Genomic DNA, 5,177 nt, shown 5'->3' on the forward strand with positions numbered 1-5,177 from the left:
AAATAAAGGAAAAGAAGAACGCAAATCCAAATTGACTAACAGAATCTTCATGAGAGTCTAATGGTAGGGACTAAACAATTCACCGAGAAAAACGTTAGGGACTTTACCGTGTGTTTTTGAAAATATAGGGACTAAACAGTGTGTTTTGTCAAAATATAGGGACTAATAAATTAATTACCCAATAATATATTTCCTAAACAAGATAATTAGTAATTATCTTATGAATATTTATCGACAAATAAATAATTTATTAATTTATCGATAAATGAATAATGTATTCATTTATCGATAAATAAATAATCTCGCTTAATGAATATTTTTTTTCGACCTCAAGGATATGCATTTATAGAGGTTTTACTGTAATAATATATAAAGATGTGATCCCTAATTCCTGCCTCTCGCCCTAATTCATTTCTCACCAAATTGGAAACTTTTGCAACCCTCATCTCGCTCACCTCGTTGTATCCACCAACGCCGGCTCCGATTTTCACCAATGCCGCCGCCGCGGTGCTTGTATCTCCCCCTCCCCCATCCTATTGTCTTCCACGCACTGCTCTCTACCTATTTTCTGGTTCGCTTCTTCAACTCCTCGATGCTCCCAAAATCCCTTTTGCCCTCAATCTCCTCTCTCTAAGTACAGATCTCATACTCCTTTTGCGCTTTCTTTTAATTTGTTGTTTGTTATTGTTGTGATTGTTATTTTAGGGGTGTTGTCTGTTTGTTTTCGTTGTTTTTTTGTTGATTGTGTTGTCGTTTCTAGGTTTCTGGGTTTGGGAAATGAAAATGAAGCCCTAAATCCTTCTCACTTGAATGAGTTGAGTATGCTGGAATGCTTGTTATGTTCTTCATTTTTGGAGTTGTTTGTTTGCTCACTGAGAAATCCAAGTTCCTCTTTTATCTCTGTCTTTGCCATTTAACTTATACCATAATCTGTTTGCTTCCTGACAAAATATGGAAATTTGAATCTTCATTCTGTGCAACCTCATTTAAGACAACAGTGGGTTATTTTTATTTATATTTTTCTGGGTCAATTTTTTGGTGAAATTGAAGCTCCAAAAGCATTGAAATAAATTTCTTACATGCATCTCTTATTACCAATTATGTTCATGATAATTGAGAAAGCTAGAGAAGTGAATGAGAATCCCATTTGTTGTTAGCAGTAATTTCTCAATTGATTCTTCAGCAGCAATGTCCTCAAGTGATTTCTTATTGGAACTTGAACTGCCTGCTTCATTTTGGCTTGCTGCAAATTTGACTGGTTTCCTACTCGATCCAAAATCTAGTAGTGGATTTTGGAGTTTGGATGTTGCAGGCTCGATTGGTTTTCCATTTGAATAAGAAGCTGCTTGATTTTGGACCATGGTTCCTGCAAATTGAAGTAATTGTTCATTTGAACCAAAACCAGATGCATGCTGAAACTTGGTTCCTGCAAATTTAAGAAATTTCTCATTATGTTGATTATGACCTGCATTTTCTTGTTAATTGGAAATAAGTCTGTTATTGTAGTACCAAATTGTCTATGTAAAACCAGGAAATGTGTCTTGTTTTGTTTGGTCATCTTCTATTATATGCTTGAGTATTATTAGGATTACGTTTTATGTGTGTTCTTTCTCTAACTAGTATTTCATGTTAAATTAGTGGAGAGGATGGAAGAAGTCGAGCAGAACAGTTACTGCATTTCTTGAGACAAATAGATCAATATGATTCTTCACTAGTAGAGTGTCAAGGAAGAAGAGACTGCCTTCCAGTGCATGTTATGCTTCTCAAGTTTTAGATGCTTTGTGTTAGTGGGTATTATGCACTTGGTTTGCATGGAAGTTGTACACAAATCAAGCAAACTGATTACCCTGCACTGCGATTAATAAAATTGCTTAAGAAGTAAGCTTTTTATTTTGTCTTTTGGATTTGGTATTTGCATATAAGAATAGATTAATTGATTAATCAAAAGTGAAGTTGTTTTGATCATATGATAAGTACTAATTATTACCATGATGTACCCATGATTCTCTTGGTCCAGTTATTTATAATTAGTTATGTGTAGTCAGTGGCTTGTTAACATGTAAAAGTGGAAAGTATCATATCGTATTGCTAATTGACTTTTTGAATGAATAAGGGATTAAGATAATTATATTGGCTAATGTTTGGCGTTTGGAGACTCTTGGACTGTGAAACAAAAAAATTAATAGCGTGCAATATGGCATAAACTCGTTGTTAATCATATGCTTATTGGACTATACTTTTTTTTTGGAATTTTCCCTATATTTTATTTATAGGAGAAGTATCCAAGTTTATGAGAATACTTTATCCTGGCTATCAATTTTATTACCATTTTTTAAAAGAAATAGATGAAGTAACTTTGTTAAATATTTGTGGAATTTCTTTTAGATTGTTACCTTATAAGTTCATGCGAATTTGTTAGATTTTGCTTGTATGACATTAGTGGAGGCTAGATGTTAAATATACTTGCTGTTGCCCCTTTTATTTAATATACTAATTCTTTTTCATCTAATTTTTTGTTTTTTTTCTGTGTGTGATACTGAGCTACTATGACTTAATAATTATGTTTCAAGGCCTAACCAAGTTTGTGTTCTTGGAGATTCCAATTGATTTAATAATTTCACCAGATTTAAAGGGTTCTAATATATATAAATAATTATCCACGGCGAGACATATGCTTCTACTTTCGTTTCCATCTTATCAGTTTGCTAGTTATTCGACTTCCTCTACATGATAGACTGGCCAATTCTTTGCTGCTCCGGATTTCAGGGGACTCATTACTTTAATATGATTTCAGTGAAGCATGATATAATAAATGCTATTGATCTACTAGGTTTGTACTTTTCAATAAAATAAAGATGTTTGTAAAATTTTGATTTCTTTCACCTCCCTTTGTAGTAGTGATGTGCTTTATTAACCATGAATTCAAGATATGTTTTCACTTGCATCCCTCAAACTTGCCCTTCAATTTTACATATTAATTAGATTAGCATGTTCTCTTATTTTTAAAGATAAGTTCTACTGTCAACTAATTGTTAATCGTTCTTTGAATATTGCCAACTAATTGTATGTTTGGAATGGAGCTTCCAATCTAAACAATTTTTTTCAAAATTGTTTCCAACATACAGCTTAAGACATTGCAATGAAAAGTATCACTTCACGGCTTGTATTTCAAGTATTCACACACACAAAAAAAAAATTATGCCATAAATCAAATCTTTCTGCCCATTAGATCTGCTCTCTCTGTCTTTTAGTTTGAGAAATTGAATGTAATTCTCTGTTAAACAAAGAAGGAACAAGCTTTATTAAATTTGGTCTCTCTTAGTGATATCTGTTGCTTCCTTTTCCTGCTAAATTATTGGAGATTGGTTGTATTTTCCTTCTGGCTTGACTTGGGAATCACAGACTTGCTAAATTTGGAATAAATGCTAGGATGTACTTGGCTTTGCATTTTACACCTAGAACCAAGTGCTTTGCTGAATGAATACATTCATCAAAATCTTCAGCTACTTACCATTTCAATATGATAATTGTGAAACATGTTAGCTATTGACATATTTGTTGTTTAAATATCTCTAGAAATAGGGAGGTATATAATTGTTTAGAATAAAGATACTCTGTTTGCGATATTCTGTTTGTTGTTCTCTTTAACTTATATTGAAGGGCTTTTTATAGCTAAAACCATTCTGTTTTGTTTATGGTCAGGCAAATATCAATTTAAAGCTTGCTAAGGTAGAAGAAGGATAAGAAATCTTCAACTGAGAATGTTCTACTGACGCATAAGAAGTTGGCTATAAAAACGGAACAAAAAGGTAATAATCCAACGCATAACAATTTCTTTGGGAACACAATACTTTTTTTTGTCACGGGATCAAAATTATGTGATCCCCTTTTCCATTTGTACATAATAGGCAACTTATATCGAAAAAAGAAAATTATTGTTTTTTTGTTTGTCTATGCAAATCTTTGTGTCACAGTTTTGCCTTTACACAACAAATATATGGGGCCTTTTATTTTTACCCAAATTAGTTGAACAAACATTTGCATGAGACTCCATAGTTATTAGTTGCTGATGACATAATTTTAGTTTAGCTAATTCTTACTCTTTTCACTTGAAGTAAGAATTACTGTTTGTCAATTACTTGAAGTAATTTTTACTCTTTTCACTTGAAGTAGAGATTTAGCAGGTTACTTTGTCAACATGGAACACAATTTTTGGTTTTTACTATCTTGTTGATATCTGTTCAATAACAGAGTAATATATTAATTGCTGAAATACGTAGCGAGTAGAACCGTGTCGATAATTTTGCATGCCTTTTGAGTTCAGATTCTTCATCTTGACCGGGGACACAGGGAGCATCTTCGTCAGCAGCATCATCGGATCCACGCCACATATCCAGTCTCAGCTTGATCAATTGCAATCAATTATTCATGATATTGTGGCTTGTTTAGCAGCAACATGGCAACAGGAGCAGCATAATCATGTAGATCCACTAAATTTTGGTATGTTTCATCACAAATGGATGTTCTTCAACTAAGGGTTCAAGAGTTTGAAGTTCAAATTGAGATATCAGAATGGAGCTTGAAGGTTGCAACTTCCTAGTGGATAAGATGGTAGAATTTTTTGGGTGGAGATAGTTTTTTTATTCAATATATCATTTTGTATACGGTAAGTTTTAGAACTTCTACTATTTTGTATGTAATCACTTTGACTTTTTTTTATAATATAAATATTATTTATTATATATTTGTTTAGTATATATACAAATATATATATATATAATAGTTGGATTTATTTATTGAATTAAAAGATATTTAATAATTATAAATTATTAATAATAATATATAAATGGGTTTCAATTTTAAAATATAAATATTGTAATTTTCTGACATATTTCTGTTCGTAGGTAGTCATTTTTTTTTCAAAAATATTACACCGACACAAAACAGTTGGTAATTGAGCGTGATGGTATCAGTAAGACCGACAAATATTACCAACTAAAAATGGGTCGGAAACACCTACACGTATCACCGACACCATTTGTGTCGGTGATATCACCGACCCAGCAAAAAATTTGTCGTAACCAGTTACCTACGAGGTCCACGCCGACACATCAGATTCTGTCGGTCTTCCGTCGGTGATGACGATCACCGACACATTTTCGGTTATTATTCCGTCG

At 32.6% G+C, this 5,177-nt stretch overlaps 1 long non-coding RNA gene across 2 annotated transcripts; it reads left to right on the forward strand.

Moving 5' to 3' along the window:
- Positions 1-389: 389 nt before the first annotated feature.
- LOC136231329 (uncharacterized) lies at positions 390-4,742 on the forward strand. Of its 2 annotated transcripts, none has more exons than XR_010689757.1 (4): positions 390-634; positions 1,639-2,830; positions 3,703-3,809; positions 4,325-4,742. It is a non-coding gene; the product is annotated as an uncharacterized lncRNA (long non-coding RNA). The 2 variants fall into 2 exon arrangements; XR_010689756.1 differs by having other exon boundaries at positions 1,639-1,878.
- The last annotated feature ends 435 nt before the right edge of the window (positions 4,743-5,177 follow it).

This window comes from Euphorbia lathyris, chromosome 5 (genome assembly GCF_963576675.1).
Source record: "Euphorbia lathyris chromosome 5, ddEupLath1.1, whole genome shotgun sequence".
In the NCBI taxonomy this organism is placed as follows: Eukaryota; Viridiplantae; Streptophyta; class Magnoliopsida; order Malpighiales; family Euphorbiaceae; genus Euphorbia; species Euphorbia lathyris.